The sequence below is a fragment of the Oratosquilla oratoria genome, chromosome 25 (genome assembly GCF_046742065.1).
Source record: "Oratosquilla oratoria isolate Oo_2021 chromosome 25, ASM4674206v1, whole genome shotgun sequence".
NCBI classification, from domain to species: domain Eukaryota; kingdom Metazoa; phylum Arthropoda; class Malacostraca; order Stomatopoda; family Squillidae; genus Oratosquilla; species Oratosquilla oratoria.
In genome coordinates this window covers 688,983-708,204 of record NC_134801.1, presented here as the reverse complement: position 1 = coordinate 708,204, position 19,222 = coordinate 688,983, and the positions used below count along the sequence as shown (strand labels likewise).

Genomic DNA, 19,222 nt, shown 5'->3' with positions numbered 1-19,222 from the left:
TTCGCCTCAATATTGTATTCTCAAACACCAGTAGTGTTTGTTCCATTTGTTTTGTGAAGCTCCATGTCTTACTGGCATATAAAACTATAGGTCGTAGGATTGTTTTGTAGATTCTTAATTTTGTATTTCTTGATATACTTTCCTTCTTTAATATTGGTACAAGGCTAAAATAATATCTGTTTGCTGGAGCAATTCTTGTATTTATTTCTGTCTTCATCTTGTTTCTATTTGTTACTCTTGCACCTAGATATCTGAAACTCTCTACCTCCTCTATTCTCTTGTCTTCGAAAAACACATCCTCTACGTTCCTCTCCTCTCTGCTCATACACATTAGTTTGTTTTTATCGAAATTTATTTGCAGCCCAACTCTCTCTGCTCTCTCTCTTAGTGGAGTGATTAGACCTTTCAAATCATCTCTACTCTTGGTAATTAGGTCCACATCATCAGCGTATGTTAATTATTGACCTTAATGTTGTCCAGTTTACATCCACCCTCTCTATCTATCATTGTCCTAGTTATTTTCTCCATCACCAAGTTAAACAGGTTACAAGATAACACGCATCCTTGCCTCAAGCTATTCTTGATTTCGAAACATTCCTAATGTCTTCCATCAACCAATATCTCGTCTGGGGTATTGGCTGCATGTTATTGTGGCAAAGTAGCATGCAGTTGATACTTTAGGGTCTATATGGAGTGCCCCTATGGACCAGAGTCACACATCATTTTGTCTGTGATAGAGGAAAACTCTGTACATAGAAAAATGATGACACTTTTATACTAAGACTGTCCCTCCATTATGCTGCCCCAACCCCATGTTACTGTCCTGAACCATTTCTCTGAATATTCATTTCCTTTTTTTGCCTACTCTGCGGTGGGGGAAGAGAATGCTACCACCAAGTCTTCCACTTGAGTCGTAAGAGGTGACAAAAAACGGGAAGGGGGATGGGATTAGGAGTCCTGCTACCTGTACCCCCAAAGGGGAAATTCCTAAAAAAAAAAAAAGTAAAGGCATAAGAGGGTCTGGGAGTTTTCCAACCAGTACTCTAAGGTTTGGGTCTTTTAATGTGCTTGGATGTGGTACAGATGAGAGTAAAAGGGAAGAGATAGGCAATATGTTTGTGAGAAGATGGATGTGCTGGCTTTGAGTGAAACTAAAATGAAAGGGAAGGGCGAGTGTGAGTTTGGGAGTGTAGCTGGGAGGTACTCAGGAGTGAAGAGTGGACGAGGGAGAGAAGGGGTGGCTATACTAGTAAGTGAAGAGATAAGTAAGCATGTAGTGGAGTGGAAGGTTTCATCAAGGTTGATGTGGATGAAGGTGAAGCTGGGAAGGGAGATGTGAGTTTTTGTAAGTGTGTATGGGCCTGTTCGTGAGAAGAGCGTAGAGGAATGGGAAGCATTTTGGATATATATATGATTGCATAGAGGGATTGGGGAGAAATGTCAATGTAGTTGTTTTGGGAGACCTTAATGCTAGGGTAGGAAACGAACCAATAGCAGAGTGATTGGGAAGTATGGAGCTCCAGGTAAAAATCGTAGTGGAGAGTTGATGGTGGAGATGTGTCTTGAAAGAGAGTTGATGATAGCAAATACAGTGTTTCAGAAGAAAGTCAAGCATAAGTACACATGGGAGAGGGTGGTGGATGGAAGGGTGGCAGAGCATTAATGGACTATATAGTGGTGACCAAGAGTATGGTAGGAAGAGTTAAGGATATACATGTTCTAAGGGGAATTGACAACATCAAAAGGGACAAAATTTTCACACTGAATGAGAATTAGACAAGAAACAATGGTCTCAAACTGTCTGGAAATAGATTCAATTTGGAAATGGGTAGAAACAACTTTGCCAACCATGTAGTTAATGAATGGAATAAACTTCCTGCAGAGGCAGTGCAATGTAGTTCAGTTCGAAGCTTTAACCCCTTCCATACGGTGCCGCACACGTAGGCGTCATGAGGAGCAAGTGGATTCGCGACGCTGCCATATCGGCGTCTTGATTATATTTATTGTAGTCGCCCCTGTGTTTTTACATTCTCCCTAATCTGCTCTTAATCCCATTCTCTGTGGTTTTCAAAATTCACGGGTGAAAGAGAGAACGATCGATATAAGCGGTGACTATATTTTATGATGCGAGTATTATTATGACACGTACGGCTGGCATTGGCTGCTGCCCGCGAGATTTAAGTCCCGTAGTGAAGTGGTTAAAAATCATTTAGATAAATACCTAAGCAAGATACTGTAATGATTATCATTTATATTATTTGTTTTTGTTTTGTTATCATTTGTCTATTTGATTCTCATTTATTGTTAGTTATATGTCAATTTATTATTTACTATTTACCTGTTTGTTTATTATTTAACTATACCTATGCATTTATTTCTGTATTTTATTTGTTATTTACATTATAGTTTTTATTTATTCATTATTATTGTGATCCTCGATATGGACCAAAAGGTCTCCTGTCGGCATGCTCTGCCTTTGTAATCCTTTGTAATATCAGATAATTTTTGGTGGAAGGTAAATTGAGAGTGGAGAATAGGTGGAGAAAGAGGAAAAGGGCAGAAGGTAGGGAGGTACTTAGAGTGAACTGCTTAAATGAGAAAGAAAAGGAGAATGCATATAAGAAGCTGAGAGAGGAGTGGGAGGGAGTGAAGGATAGAGTAGAACTAGGAGTGGAGGAGGAATGGGGATGGTTTAAGGAGGGAGTCATAAGGTGTGCAAAAATGATGTGTGGAACAAGGAGGGCGGGAGGAAATAGGAGGGGTGGTGGGTAGTGGGATGAGGAAGCAAGGAAGGGTGTGGAGGAGGGGAAGCGGGCGTTCATAGATTGGCGGCAAATTGGGGCAAGGGAGTTGTATGAGAGGTGCAAGGTGAAGAGAGGGGAAGTTGAGCATAGGATAAAGGAGGCTGAGGGGGAGAGCAGATGTGAAGTGGGGTGGGAGTGTGACGGAAGATTTTGAAAGTGGTAAAGGGATGTTTTGGAAAGAAATTGAAAGAGAAAGAGGAAGCAAATCGAGTGGAGAAGAGGTGGAAGGTGCAGATGGAGAGATGATAATGGAAGAGAAGGCAGTGAGAGGAAGGTGGGCAGAGTATTTTAGGGAGTTGCTAAATGTGAAGGAGGATAGGGAGGGAAAGGTAGTTGCAGTGGAAAGTGCTAAGAAAATGAGAGTGATGAGTGAGGAAAATGGAAGAGAAATAGGGAAGGATGAAGTGAAAGCAGCTGTTAAGATGATGAGAGCAGGTAAGGCACCTGTTCTGGATGGATGCCATGCAGAATGTCTGAAGAAAGGAGGTACAGTTATGGTAGACTGGCTGGTGAGGTTATTTAATGTTTGTTTAAGAGAGGGTAGAGTGACGGAGGACTGGAGGAGTGCCTGTATAGTTCTGCTTTACAAGGGAAAGGGGGACAAGTGTGAGTGTATTAGTTTCAGAGGGATCAGCTTGTTGAGTGTAGTTGGGAAGGCTTATGGGAGGGTCTTGATTGAGAGGATCAGGAGAGGAACAGAGGGACTAATTGGTGAGGAACAGTGTGGTTGTAGGACAGGTAGGGGTTGTGTAGATCAGATTTTTATGGTAAGACAGATATGTGAAAAAGCTATAGGAAAAGGTAAGGAAGTTTTTTGGGCTTTTATGGATCTGGAAAAGACTTATAACAGGGTAGACAGGAAGGCACTGTGGGAGGTACTGCAGATATATGGGATAGGAGGAAAGCTGTTAACCCCTTCCATACGGTGCCACATACGTAGGCGGCATGAGGAGCAAGTGGATACGCGAGGCTGCCATATCGGCATCTTGATTATATTTATTGTAGTTGCCCCTGCGTAATGACATATTCTCTAAACTGTCTTCATCACATTTTCTATGGTTATCAAAATTCACGGGTGAAAGAGAGAACGATCGATATAAGCGGTGACTATATTTTATGATGCGAGTATTATTACGACACATCGTACGTCTGGCAGCTAATGCTGCCCACGAGATTTTGGCCTGTACTGAAGAGGTTAAGAGCAGTCAAGAGTTTTTACGAGAGTAGTAGAGCTTGTGTTAGGATTAGAAATGGTTTGAGGTAAAGATGGGACTTCATCAGGGATGTGTTATGTCACCCTGGCTGTACAATCTTTACATGGATGGGGTGGTGCGAGAGGTGAATGCAAGGGTAGTGGGTCAGGGGTTGGAGATGGTTAAAGAAAATGGAGAGAAGTGGGAAATAAGCCAGTTGTTGTTTGCTTACGACACTGCACTTGTAGCAGGATCAGAAGAGGGATTGAGGAAGTTAGTGACAGAGTTTGAGAAGGTGTGTGAAAGAAGGAAGCTGAAGATAAATGTGGGCAAAAGTAAGGTGATGAGATGTACAAGGGGAGAGAGTGACAGCAGGCTGGAGGTGAGCATTAAGGGTGAGAGCCTGGAGGAAGTGGATAGTTTTAGATAATTGGGTGCGAATGTGGCAGGAAAGGGAGTAGGGGTGGAGGTAGAATGTACAGTATGCGCGGAAAGTAATGACGCCGCCCTTAATGAAACCTGTAAACTGAAGGTGAAGGTTAGTTTGCATGTGAAAATATATGAAATAATACAAATTATGGTACTTCCATATAGAAATTGGTTAAAATGAATATCCCTTCCTCTGTATCACCTTCTGGAGACGTCCTGGAACTGATAGTGCAAGGTTCTGGAGGGTTGTTTCAGGAATGGAGGCCCAGAGCTGGCGAATAGCGGATTCCAACCGTGGCACTGATGAGGTGTCCATGTCATGTAATTTTCTTTTCATTAAACCCCAAAGGTTTTCCATCGGGTTAATATCGGGACTGTTACCTGGCCAGTCTTTAATATAACTCACTTCACAGTCTCTTAGCCAGTATGTCACAAGTTTGGCCGTGTGAGCAGGTGCTCCATCCTGCATAAAAACCTCAGCCTTGGTCTCCTCAAAACAGTCAGGAAGATAGTCAGCCAATAACTCCAGATAGTTATACTGATTTTCTTTTTCATTAGCAGGGAGTACAACCAGCTTGCCAACACCATAATACGTAAATCTTGCCCAAACCATAAGTGAGGCAGGGTGCTTGATGACCTTGTTTGTGAAGCGAGGTTTCAAAGGGTCATCACCAGGCTTGCGGTAGACCTTGGCTGCTGGGGTGCCAGTCACTGTGAAAGTCACTCCAGAAGACTGTTTTCCACTGTTCATCTGTCCATGTTGAATATTTCTTGGCAAATTTTAGACGTTTAACAACTTGCCGACGAGTAACCCAAGGAGTAGTGCGGGCACAGTAACTTTTATAATTCAGGTCATCGTGTAGTACCTGCTGGATCGACCTGATAGAGACATCACCAAGGAGATTCGAGTTCTTCTCTTTCAGAAGTCTTCCAGTTAAGCGAGGATCCTTCCTTACTTGCCTATCAATGAGTTTTCTGGTCCTAAATGTAGTCTTGTGAGGTCTACCAGGCTTCGGCAAAGGGGCAGGAACATAGACCTCCGCAGAGTCACGGAACCGCTTGAGCAACCGCTGCACTGTACGTAGCTTAACACCTGTGAGTCTCGATATTTTGGGTAATTTATGGTACGCCTTGAATAATGCAACTATTTCAACATGTTTGTCCTTATCCAGGGTTTGTTTGGGCATGGTAAGGGGTATATAGGAGGCACAATCGGGTGGTAACACAAGCCCAAAAAAGGAAAAAAAGCGGGAGACCAAAAAAATACAAACACTCGTCACAACGAACCATGTGTTATTGAGATAAACAAACCGCTGCCACACACTCATACAATGTTGCTAGTTGCCGCATAGAAAACATCAGCTCATACTACGCTTCATTTGGTGGTACTTTTGAGGGCCAAAGACTTTCCGTGAAAAGTAATGACGCTTAGCGTAAAGCGTCATTACTTTCCACGCATACTGAAGATTGAGAGAAGCGAGTAAATGCCTTGGTGGATTAAAAAGTGTAATGAGAAATAGACATCTAGGAAAGGATGCTAAGAGGTTATATTTACCTACTAGTATTTTGCTTTTGGTGTCCCACCTTTGTATCTCGCAGTGTCTAGTTTGCTTTTAAACTCATGAATGGTTTTTGCACATACTATTTCATTATCCAGTTTGTTCCAAGTGTTTACTACTCTATGTGGAAAACTGTTTTTCTTCAGTTCTCTTCTGTAGCTATGTTTTTTTATTTTCTTTCCATGTCCTCTTGTGTTTCTCTTGTCCCAGTTTAGCAAGTCCTCTCTATCGAGTATCTCTGTGCCTTTCATGATTCTGTAGATGGTCAGTAGGTCACCTCTCTCTCTTCTTTGCTCCAGCATCGGTAACTCCAGTTTAGCCAATCTCTCCTCATATGATAGGTTTGCATATGAAGGAGTTATTGTGCCAACAACACTGTACGGGGCAGAAACATGGAACATAAGAGAGAAGGAGTTTGAATGTGTTTGAGATGAAATGTCTGAGAAGTATGATAGGGGTTACTAGGCTGGATCGAGTGAGAAATGAGGAGGTCGGGAGAACAGGGGTGGAAAGGGAGTTGGGAGATAGGGTTGATGAAAGAGTACTAGGATGGTTTGGACACATGGAAAGAATGAATGAAGAAAGATTAGTAAAAGAGGTGTGGAAGGCAGACGTGGAGGGAGTGAATATGAGGGGGCGTCCTAGGATGAGATGGATGGATGGGGTGAAAGGGGCATTACAAAAGAGAGGAATGTCTGTTTAGGAAGGATGGGAGAGGACAGAAGATAGAGGTGAATGGAGAACGGTTGTGTATGGATGATGCTGTGATGCATGAGGGGGAGTGGGTGGGGGATGAGGAAGTGTGTGAGAAGGATTTGATGCAGCCCAAAGGGATTTCTCCCCGTCTTCTTTTCTGCATGAGGGGATGTAGAGGGGGGTCGCCGAATTTATGAAGCGGCCTTGCTGTGGATGTGCTGTGTCTTGCGACACTGCTTCTGACCCAGGACAGTGGACAGGATGCAGGGATGACCCATCATGCAGGAGGTGCCAAGATAAGAGGGAGGGAGGAGGGTGGAGGGGAGTGGAATATGTAGGGAATGGAATGGGTGGAAGTAGTTTCTATGCCTTTTTCTTTTTGGCTACCCCCCATGTAAGGGGGGAAGAGCCTTTGTTATATGTATGTACCACCCCATCCATGTATAAGTTGAACAGCCAAGGCGACATAACACATCACCTTTACCTCAAACCACTCTCTCTATTTCCAATCCTAACACAAGCTCTACTACTCTTGTAAAAACTTGACTGCTCTTAAAAGCTTTCCTCCTATCCCATATATCTGCAGTACCTCCCACATTGCCTTCCTGTCTACCCCGTCATAAGCCTTTTCCAGATCCATAAAACCCCAAAAAACATCCTTTCTCACATATCTGTCTTACCACAAAAATCTGATCCTCACAACCCCTACCTGTCCTAAACCCACACTGTTCCTCACCAATTACTCCCTCTATTCCTCTCCTAATCCTCTCAATCAAGACACTCCCATAAGCCTTTCCAGCTACATTTAACAAACTGATCCCTCTGAAACTACTACACTTGCACTTGTCCCCTTTCCCTTGTAAAGTAGAACTATACAGGCACTCCTCCAGTCTTCCGGCACTCTACTCTCTCTTAAACAAATACTTAATAATCTCACCAGCCAGTCCATCATATATATATATATATATATATTTTCTTTTTTTCTTTTTTGATATTCTGCACGACACCCATCAAACCCAGGTGCATTACCTGCTCTCATCATCTCAACCACTTCCATACGGTGACGCCTACGTAGGCGTCATGAGGAACAAGTGGGTACGCGATGATGCCGACGTCGGCGTCTTGATTATATTTATTGTAGTCGTACCTACGTAACCTCCATTCTCTCTAAACTGACTTCATCATATTTTCTATGGTTATCAAAATTCATGGGTGAAAGAGAACGAACGATTGAGCACTGACTTTATTTTTGATAATGCGATTATTATGACGCAACATCGCACGTTGGGCAGCTAATGCTGCCAGACGTGCGATGTGCCCCCGGAGTGAAGAGGTTAACAACTGCCTTCACCACATATTTCCTTATTTCTCCATTTTCCTCACTCATAACCATCATTATCTTTGTGCTACTGTAACTGCCTTTCCCTCCCAGTCCTCCTTCACATTTCAGCAGTTCCCTAAAATACTCTGCCCATTTTCCTCTTACTGCCTTCTCTTCCATTATCATATATATATATATATATATACATACATACATATACCAAGGCTTTTTCCCCCTTACACTGGAGGTAGCCAAAAAGGAAAAGGCATCATCCATATACAACCATTCTCCATTCACCCCTGTCTTCTGTCCTCTCCCGTCCTTCCTCAACAGACATTCCCCTCTTCCCCAAAGCCCCCTTCACCCCATCCATCCACCTCATCCTAGAACGTCCCTAGCGACTTTGAATTTTTTCTCTCACCCTCTGAAATCGGTTTATTTGGAATTATAAAGGAACAGAAAAAAAATGAAACCTTTAAGCCAATAATAACCACTCGCCCAGCCACTCTTCATTTACTCCTTCAAGAGAGTCTTCTTGTTTGGGTCCAGGTATTTCAGCCGGTGGTCTTGAACCACTCGGAGCAGGTCCTGGAGTCCGTCCTCTTTCTTTGTCAGCTTCTGGTTGAATGACTGCACCAGTGCAACTGCGCGCTCGGCAAAGTCATTAACCATAGCCTGCTCCTCGACGACCTCCAACCTGGCTTTGTAATCCTCACAGTTCGGCCATTCAATGGGGTTGACGGTCAGGAATTCTTTCCCGAACTGGAGCCGGTCGAAGAACTGTAGCGTCGTCTGGGTCACGAACTGCTCCAAACCGCCGTCGAAGGCCATAGGTGGTAGTTGAGGGTGGACTTGATGAGGACCATGTTGATGTTCAAGACAATGGACCATGGCTCGTTTGGTGTCCGCCGAAACTTCTTGATCGAAGAAAGCGAGGGCCATAAGTTTGTCACCGAGGTACCAGAGATGTCCATTCAATTTCTTGATGGCTGGACCCACAAGCGTCTTGTTCTTGAAGGCCAGGAGGTCCTTCATCATGTCCAGATCGTTCCTCGGAGTGGCGGAGGCATTGGAAGCGACGATCCAGCACTTGATGTAGAGGATGTCGCCATAGACAGCAATGTCTGTGACTGCTCAATGATCTTTCAGTCTCAGAGGAACTTGGTCCCTGAAGAGCCAGATCTTGATAGCATACAGCAGGGTGGCCATCCAGCGTGCACGGTTCATGGGTCCGGGTTGGCGGAACAGCACATCACGTTTCTGTGCAATGTCATGTCCGAGGAAGATCAGGGCCAGTTCGATGAGTTCCTTATAGTCATGGCCGGGTTGAGTGCTGGTAGAGTGATGGACGTAGAAAGCGATGAGGTTCTCACGTACCGGGGCAATGACCGCTTCAACATCCGGATCAGATGAAGCTGGTTTGAAGTCGTCTTGGACAATGTATGGCCATGTTGCTCTGAAGCTTTTGAACAGAAGACTGTTGGGGCCAGACGACGGACCAAGAAGAGCATTGTAGACCCCTCCAAGGACAACTTCGTGGATGTGGTGGCGGCAGGTGAAGTGGGGAAGGTGTTGGCCCAGTCTCACTTCCAGGAGTTTGCGCGCACCACCTCTGATGCCAGTGTTGGAGGTGATGGTGTCAAAGCAGAGCCCCTGGACCTTGGTTTCCAGGCCCCAGTCCTTCAAGCAGGTCTCAACCGCATCTGATTGAGCTGGACCTGTTCTGTGGGGCTTTTGAGGGGCTAAGCTGAACCACCCCTTTTCCCGTGACGAGGATTGGGAGACGCTCCATCATCTTCTGGCCATCCAATCTGTTCATCACTTGCCAACTTGCCGTCCCAGTGTACGGTGAGTGACGAATCAGTCGTAAAGGAAGCCTTTAAACTGCTTGCAGTGCTGGATCGTTGGCGAGCCCATTGCCAGTGAATGGAGCTTGGGTTGATGTTGTACTCCTGTATGTTTTCACCCATACTCCCAACCGTTTCAGCCATGATGTACGCATCATTCCGAGAGGATATGTTCGTCTGATCCAAGGCAGAGGAGAGACGGGGAGACAGCAGATTCTTCGGTCGTTTCGCTGGCAATGCGGGTTTAAGACTGGATAGACCAGGTAGAGGAGATTCCTCACTCAGCTTGGCAGCCCCACTACACTCCACAAACACTCTTCTGACAAACCTCACACAAAGAATTTTAGATGGCATCAATTCAGATAGGCCCCACCACAGAACACTTCTTATAACATTGGACATTAGTAAAGCTTTTGATGCTATCCCCCGCCACAACCTAACAAATAAAATATATAACACAGACATGCACAATAACACCAAAAGATGGCTGGCCAATTATCTGGCAGGCAGGAATGCTCATGTGTCATATAATGGCCAATCATCGCACATCAGAAACATTAAGAACGGAGTACCACAGGGCTCAGTTCTATCCCCCACATTATTTAATCTATACATGCATGACTTACCCACACCAGACACCTCAGAAATACAAATCTCTTCCTACGCAGATGACATAACAATCACATGCACACATCGTAACACAGACAAAGCTGCAGAAATAATCCAGCCTTACCTTGACACACTCAACACATGGTTCATCACAAACAGACTCAAAACAGCTCCAACCAAATCTACAGCAACACTTCTCACCAACTGGACAAAAGAACACAAATACATACCTCATCTCTACATCAACAACACTCTAATACCACACACAAACACACCGAAAATTCTTGGTGTAACATACGATACATCCATGTCTTTCAAACAACACCTCACAAACATAAAAAACAAATGCACACCTAGACTTAACGCACTTAAGTCAATCACTGGACCAACATTTGGACAAAACAAAGAAACTAATATAACAATATACAAACAATGCATACACGCAGTGATGAATTATGCGAGTCCTGCAAGGGCTCCTAATCTCAGTGAGACACACCACAACACCCTTCAAATCATACAAAACAAAGCCCTAAAAACAATTACAGGCTGCACAAATACAACACCTACAGACCATTTACACCATGAAACAAAAGTCCTCAAAGTCAAGGACCACCTCGACATGAGAGGCACACAAACACTTGCCGCAGCCACCACAAACACATCACACCCGCTACACTACATAGCAGAACACCCACACACACCAAGAAACATTAAAACTACACCCAAAGACCTTTATTACGCACAGATACTCTCTTCTCTTCCTCCACAACCACCAAATACCAGCCTCCGGAAACATATTCATAATCATATCACTCACCGCTCCATTAACACACTGAAAGACAACACACTGCTGCATGCCAGACCCCCTGATATCCACCCTTCTGAATCCTCTCTCCCACGAAAGGACAGAGTCCACTTGGTCAGACTGCGATGCGGTCACCACCCAGCACTTCTAAGCTACCAGAAGAGGCTGGACGACCGTGTTGTGAACAGCTGCCCAGGATGTAACACTTCACCCCATACCATACAACACATAATGGAAGACTGCATTATACACAATCATGCACGCAAACAACACAACATACACTCTATAAGGGATTTGTGGGAAAACCCAGTTTCGGCTGTGGCCTTCCTTGGGGAGACGGGACTGCTCGGACAGACAGTCTAGGGAACGACAACAACAACAACAACCTGTCACAATGCCTCAACAAATATATATTTTTATATATATATATACATATATATATATATATATATATATATATACAGTATTTATATATATATATATATACAGTATTTATATATATATATATATATATACATACATAAAATTGGAACAAAGAAAGTGGGATCTGAAAAAGACCTGGGAGTAATTATTTCAAATGACATATCCCTTGATAAACAGAATTGTAGGAGAACGTTACAACTTGCTAATATCAATAAAGGTAGCTTTTACCTATTTAGACAAAGAAATTGTTGAAAAAAATACTAGTCACACCAATGAGGCCTTAAGTAGAGTATACTGTGACAATGGTCACCCAGTACCAAAAAGAATATAAAGAAAATTGAATGAATCTAGAGAGCAACCATGAGAATGGCCCCAGCACTTTCAAACCTGTCATATGAGGAGAGACTAGCTTAATTGAAACAACCAACTTTGGGACAAAGAAGAGAAAGGCAACCTGCTAACCACTTACAGAATCATAAAAGGCACAGAAGCCCTTGATAGGGAGGACTTATTAAATTGGGATAAGATAAATACAAGGGGTCATGAAAAGAAACTCAAAAAGGCTAGTTATAGAAGAGACCTGAAAAAAAAGTTTTCCACACAGAGTGGTGGTTCTGGAACAAACTGAGTAAAACGAAAATATTTGCAAAAAACTGTACATGAATTTAAGAGCAAATTAGACACTGCAAGATACAAAAGACAGGACACCATGAGCATGGCTCCCCTTCTCATAGTTTACAACTAGGTAAATACAATATACTAAATCCAAGACAATTTGGATTTAGACAGGGGAAGATCATGGGCCACAAATTTGATTTGTTTCTACTCAAGACTGTTAGATGTAATGCAGGAAAGGGACAGATGAGCTGATTGTGCTTTCCTACCTACAAAAATATTTTGACAAAGCACCACACAAAAAACTATCAAGAAAACTGGAAACCATAAGAGAGATACAAGGTAAACTAAATGGATGGAGGATTTCTTGCATAGAAGAAAAATGAAAGTAGTGCTCAGAGATAAGAGTTCTAATTGTAAAGAAGTGATTAGTGGAGTTCCACAAGGATCAGTATTGGCTCTAATAATGTTTGCTATTTATATGACTGACATGGATGATGGTGTGGAATATTACATGAGCTTTGCAGATGACACAAAACTGTTGAAGAAAATACTGAAATGGATTGTGAGTCACTACAGAGAGATGTGAACTGGGTTTGGGAATGGAGTGGGAAGTGGACTGTAGCATTAAGAAATGTAGCACAATGGAATTTGGAACTAGTAAAAACAGGGTAGGACAATATAGAATTGGTGCAAAGGAAGTAAAGAAAATGGGATCTGAAAAAGACCTGGAAATATATTACTTGACATGACTACAGAACATACAATGAACAATGACACAGTGGGTTAAAAAAAAAACTAGACTTAGAAATAATGAAGAACTGTTGAGAATAGGTTTATTATTTACAGCAGAACATGAAATAATAAACAAATTTGAATACAAGACACCAGTCGAGTTAGAACTAAAGGAGAAAATATATATAAAGATAAATGAGAAACACAGAAAAGGAATAATGATATATAGTAAAACAGACTTTGAGAGAAATGTAGGAAATTTTCTCTTAATGCGAGCAGGGAAAAATTCTACAAGGAAAATCTACAAAGAAGGAGTGGATATGTCCCAAAGAACATAAGAATGAAGGAGACTGTAAGAGACCATAAGGCCTACACTAGGCAGCTCCATATCCATCACCTGTCATCCCCATCCATAAAGTTGTCTAACCGTTTCTTAAAACAACTGATAGTTTCAGCACTCACTACATGGTTTAATTGTATAATTCTGTCCATGCAAAAAGGTAAAGTTATTGCTTCCATTGTGTTTTTGATTCTGATGCATGATAAATCTACAGCATGGTGTTTTTAAAAGTGTAGTGTGTGTAGTTTTAATCTTGGACCTTACCCTGTCACAGATATTTTTATTGTGGGTTGTACTGTATGTGTGTTGTAACTGTAATTTTGAATGATCTGGATCCACAAAGAGTTTCAGTTTGTATGTATCATTACAAATTGACTAAATTAAGTATTTATTGTTATTATTATGGTTGGTCTATTGCTAGATAGAGTTTGATAATTACTCGTACCTCTGCACATCTATTCGTTGCTGTCCTAGCAATGAAACCTAAGGCAAAAACAGGAAAAGGTGTATAATAAGTGCTGGTTTAATAGAAGGTCCAGTGAAGTGAAAGACAAAGATAAAGCTTGGAAAAGATGAGAAAAAACAAAACAAAAAACTAGAAATTGGGAAATATATATTTATTCATTAAAGGAATAAATATGTAAAAATACACAGAAAAGAAACTTCATAAAAAGACATAATAGAGAAATGTAAGGATCAGCCTAAACTATTCTACAGGTATGTAAATGGTAAACTGAAAAAAAAAAAAAAAAAAATAGTGAAACTATGCCAAGGGAATACAGAAGATACAGATGGGTGAAGTCATAAGCAAACACTTCTAGTCAGTTTTCACCAGAGAAAAAATGCAACATTGGTATGAATGGAGATGATAGTAACCCAGAAAGAAACAATGGTTCAAATAACCTTGGTATCAAGAAATCACACGGCCCAGATGGAATAGCAAATTGGATATTAAGAGAATGTAAAGAAGAACTAACAGACAATATATATAACATAATAAGTTGCTCGCTCTAAGAAGGAAAAATACCAGAAGACTGGAAAAATACTGATATTGTAGCAATTTATAATGGAGGAAATAAGGAAGACACAACAAATTACAGACCTGTTTCCCTTAGAAGTGCAGTAGCTAAAATTTGTGAAAAAGTAAAAAAAAAAAAAAAAAAAAAAGGGATGGATAAAACATCTGGAGAACAATATACTAAATAAGAGACAATTCAAATTTAGACAGGGAAGATCATGTACCACAAATTTGATCTGTATTTACTCAAGATTACCAAACAACACAAGAAAGGGACAGATGGGCTGATTGTGCATTCCTAGGTCTACAAAAAGCTTTTGATAAAGTGCCTCACAAAAATTATCAAGATAACTGGAAACCATAGGAGAGATACAAGGTAAACTATTAGAATAGATGGAGGACTTTTTGCATGGAAGAAAAATGAGGGTAGTGCTCAGAATTCTACTTGGGAAGAGGTAATTAGTGGAGTTCCACAAGGATCAGTATTGGCTCCAATAATGTTATCTATGTGAATGACATGGATGAGGGTGTGGAATGTTTCATGAGCTTATTTGCAGATGATGCAAAATTGTTAAAGTGAGGGCTGAACTGTACTGTGACTTGCTACAGAGAGATCTGAACAGGGTCTGGGAATGGAGTCAGAAGTGGGAAGTGGACTACAACATAAGTGTATAATGGAATTTGGAAGAAAAAAAAAGTATATTAGGACAATATAAAATTGTAAAGTAAGTGGGATCTGAAAAAGACCTGGGGGTGATCATCACAAAAGATATGTCCCCTGACAAACAAACAAAACTGTTGGCGAAACCTATAACTTGCTAAGATCAATAAAAATAGCCTTTACTTAGATGAAGAAATGATAATGAAAATACTAGTCACACAGATAAGACCTAAAATGAGTATGCAGCGACACTATGGTCACCCAGTACTAAAAAGAATATAAGATTGAGAGAATCCAGAGAGCAGCTATGAAGAAGGCCCCCAACACTATCAAAACTGTCATATGAAGAAAGATTGTCAAAACTAGAACTACTGACTCTGGAACAGAGAAGGGAAAGTGGTGACTTGTTGACTACATAATTATGAGAGGTGTGGAAGTCCTTGATAGAGATGACTTAGTAAATTGGGATAAGAGAAACACAAGAGGACATGGAAACTTAAAAAGGACAGTTTTAGAAGAGACATGAAAAAGAACAGCTTTTCCCACAGAGTGGTGGATGTATGGAACATACCAGGTGAAACAATGGTGTGTGCAAAGACAGTATAAAAATATAAGAGCAAATTAGATGTGGTGAGGTACAGAGATGGGACAACACAAATGTAGCTCCCCTTCCCATAAGATACAACTAGTAAATACAATATACTAAATCTGAGACAATTTGGATTTAGACAGGGAAGATCTATTTTGACAAAGTGCCACACAAAAGGCTATTAAGAAAACTGGAAACCATAGGAGGGATAGAATGTAAACTACTGAAATGGAGGATTTCTTGCATGGGAGAAAAATGAAAGTATTGCTGAGAGATAAGAGTTCTACTTGTGAAGAAGTGATTAGTGGAGTTCCACAAAGATCAATATTGGCTCCAATAATGTTTGCTATTCATGAGAGATGTGAAAAGGATGTGGGAATGGAGTCAGAAGTGGGAAGTGGATTTCAGCATTAAGAAATTTAGCATAATGGAATTTGGAAATGGTAAAAACAGGATATCAGGACAATATAGAATTGGTGAAAAGGAACAATAGAAAGTGTAATCTGAAAAAGACCTGGTATTAATCATCACAAAGGACTTGTCCCCTGATAAACAGCCCCTCTGCCCTGTGAGCAGGTTGCGGTCCTGAAGGGGCTTGTGCATAGTGATGAAGGTATGGGCTATGGCAGCGGGGAGAGTTTTCCTCCCTGGCAGATTCAATCATGCTGCACAGACCATACTAGAGCTATCAGACCAAGACTCACAGACTGGAGTGTAACTGGTAAACGACCCCCACCCCTCTTTCATTTGATGGCTCGTTTATCCCTACCCTTATTAGTTACTGCACTCTTTCTCCTCTTTCTGAACAGGCTATTATCTCGGGGTAGGTTCTCTGAAAAGCTCCAGATTGCCTTCCCTGAGAAGCACCCTCGACTCTTGCTCCTTCTTAATGTAGTTCTAAGTTCCCGGTTTCTCTCTGACCTGTGTGCTGGTAGCTGACCGAGTTGGTGGGGGCTCACCTGGCAACAGGTGCCACCGGCGAGGGCTCGCAAGGTTCGGTGGTCAGTGGATGCACATGGGAAGGAGGACTCCTGAGCTTGATACCATTCTCCCTTCCAGTACAAGTAAAAGGGTGGCTACGCCAGCCTCATACTACATGGGACAAAACTACAGAGGACAAACGGGTTGTCAAAGCCAAAAAACTCGACGCCGAGGCCCTTTACCTGTAAATAGCCATTTCTGGACCCTTTTCTGGCTCTGCAGGGACTTTCCTTAACCACTTCCATATGGTGACGCCTACGTAGGCGTCATGAGGAGCAAGTGGGTACGCGATGATGCCGATGTCGGCGTCTTGATTATATTTATTGTAGTCGTACCTATGTAATCTCCATTCTCTCTAAACTGGCTTCATCATATTTTCTATGGTTATCAAAATTCATGGGTGAAAGAGAACGAACGATTGAGCACTGACTTTATTTTTTATAATGCGATTATTATGACGCAACATCGCACGTCGGGCAGCTAATGCTGCCAGACGTGCGATGTGCCCCGGAGTGAAAAGGTTAAGTGACTGGGGAGCCAGGCACCTGCAGTATCTCTTTCCATGCACTTTAAAACTCATGTTGCTTATGGTGTGGCCCTGCAACTTACCGAAAGTGCTCTTTAAGTAGTAGGCTATACCATAAAACTTTGATTCCATCCAATTATGGTTGAATCATCCTCCCAGGTTTTGGAGGCCCCTCCTCCTCCAAAACCCATTGACTAGGAAGGAACCGATGCTGACCCTTCCGCCGTTTCAAATCCCGATTTGGATAATTCTCACTCTTTGTGTCCTTCAAAGGAGACTATAACTCCTAATGAAGGACAGCATTATGATTCCACTAGTAAAGATAATGTGGTAAAAGTTACTACTGAGTTGGGTTCTCCCTCCTCCAGAGCTTTGGAAATCAAGAATGTGAAAAATTTGTCTTTGGTCCATATCCTCCAGCTTCCTAAGTCCTGTAACTATGAGATTCTTACGAAGTGCTTTGGTTGCTATGGTAAAATTACAGAAATCCGTATGTGTTATGCTGAACCTGGAAATTCTTGAGAAGCCTGGCTGTCATATACTAACCACAATACTGCTCTGAAAGCTAGTAGCGATATTCCTAATTTGAAGGTTTGTGGAGCAGGCGTCACTGGGGCTTTATGTGCCAGTGCCCCTAATGCCCTAGATGTTTATGTACCTTCTTTGTATGCTCCTTCTGGGAAGGAAAACGGCTTAAATACTTCCCACAAGGAGAGACTACCGAGTCCCCCAATGTGGTTGGTGGCCACTGCCCGGGAAAAAAAACTATAATTACTTTAAGTTCCGTAAATATTTGCAGAGGAAAGTTGGTGGAATTTGTAGTGGTGTTATCACCAGATTTGGCAAGAACAAAGTTCTAATACATGCAAAGTCCAAAACTCAGTCTTGTATGCTGAGTCACTTAAAAGCTGAAAGTGGTGAGATGCTGAAGGAAATTAAGCCACACATAGACTTCAGCTATGGTAGAGGTGTCATATACAGTGCTCGACAAAAGTTCGCGGCGCCTCAGCGAATCTAAACAAAAATGCACAAAAATGTAATTAATCATTATATTTATTGGATTTTTACTCACCTAATACTTGGTTGGGAGTCCTTTGCGCTTTAACCCGCTAAGACCGACGTCCGAAAATTTAGCAATCTCCCAGTACCGCAATTATCATAAAAAAATCAACTCTTATGAATTACTCTGGAAAAAAATCTGCTGTTAGTAGACATGACAATGCATCATCCTACAAGTTTTTATTACTCTACTCACCATAGTTGTCTCGGAATAATTACCGAGAATTGGAGAAGATTGTGGTAGCTGCAACTCTCCGCCTCTGGCGGCGGCACGCAGTGCTGGGTGGACACGATTGGCTTCACAGAATCCCGCTTTGCCCGACCTCGTGCACTAACAACAGGGGTTGTTGATGCCGTTTTTGGCACGTTTATGGTCACCACCAGATGCATAGTTGTAAATAATAGTTTCGTAAATAAGTAAATACGTAAATACGTAAAAATTCTCGCCGTGACACGATGCGCACGCCTCTCACAAAATTTTGCGGCACACTGGCTGGCGAGAGCAGTTTACTTCCTGCTAGCCTACAGTACTACCATAGGACTACGTCATGGCCAAATATAGCAGTGCTACCAATTTTAGCGCGGTTTTTATTAGCGCTGAAAGTAGCTGCCCCATTTAAGGCCTGTCGGACGTTTGCGATGCAGCCCTATTTAAGGCCTGTCGGTCTTAGCGGGTTAACACAGCCTCAATACGAAGTGGAAGTGAAGCAGCTAGGTTGTGGAGGGTTGTAGGCTCAAAATTATCCCAGATTTCCTGAATGGCTGCCTCGAGCTTGGGTATAGAGCTGACGTCTTTGCCTTGTAACCTCTTCTTTATAATGTGCCACAAATTTTCAATTGGGTTCAAATCAGGGCTATTACCTGGCCAGTCCTTTATAAAGTTCACTTCACAGTCGTTGAGCCAAGTAGTGATGGATTTAGCAGTGTGGCAGGGGGCACCATCCTGCTGAAAAACTGTGGCACCTGTTTTTTCAAATGATTCAGGTAAATTTTCACACAGAAGCTCCAAGTA

General features: G+C 42.1%; 1 protein-coding gene across 4 annotated transcripts in view; it reads left to right on the top strand.

Moving 5' to 3' along the window:
- LOC143038802 (sister chromatid cohesion protein DCC1) overlaps positions 1-19,222 on the top strand; it is a 398,731-nt gene that overhangs the window by 58,443 nt on the left and 321,066 nt on the right. The window lies entirely within an intron of this gene.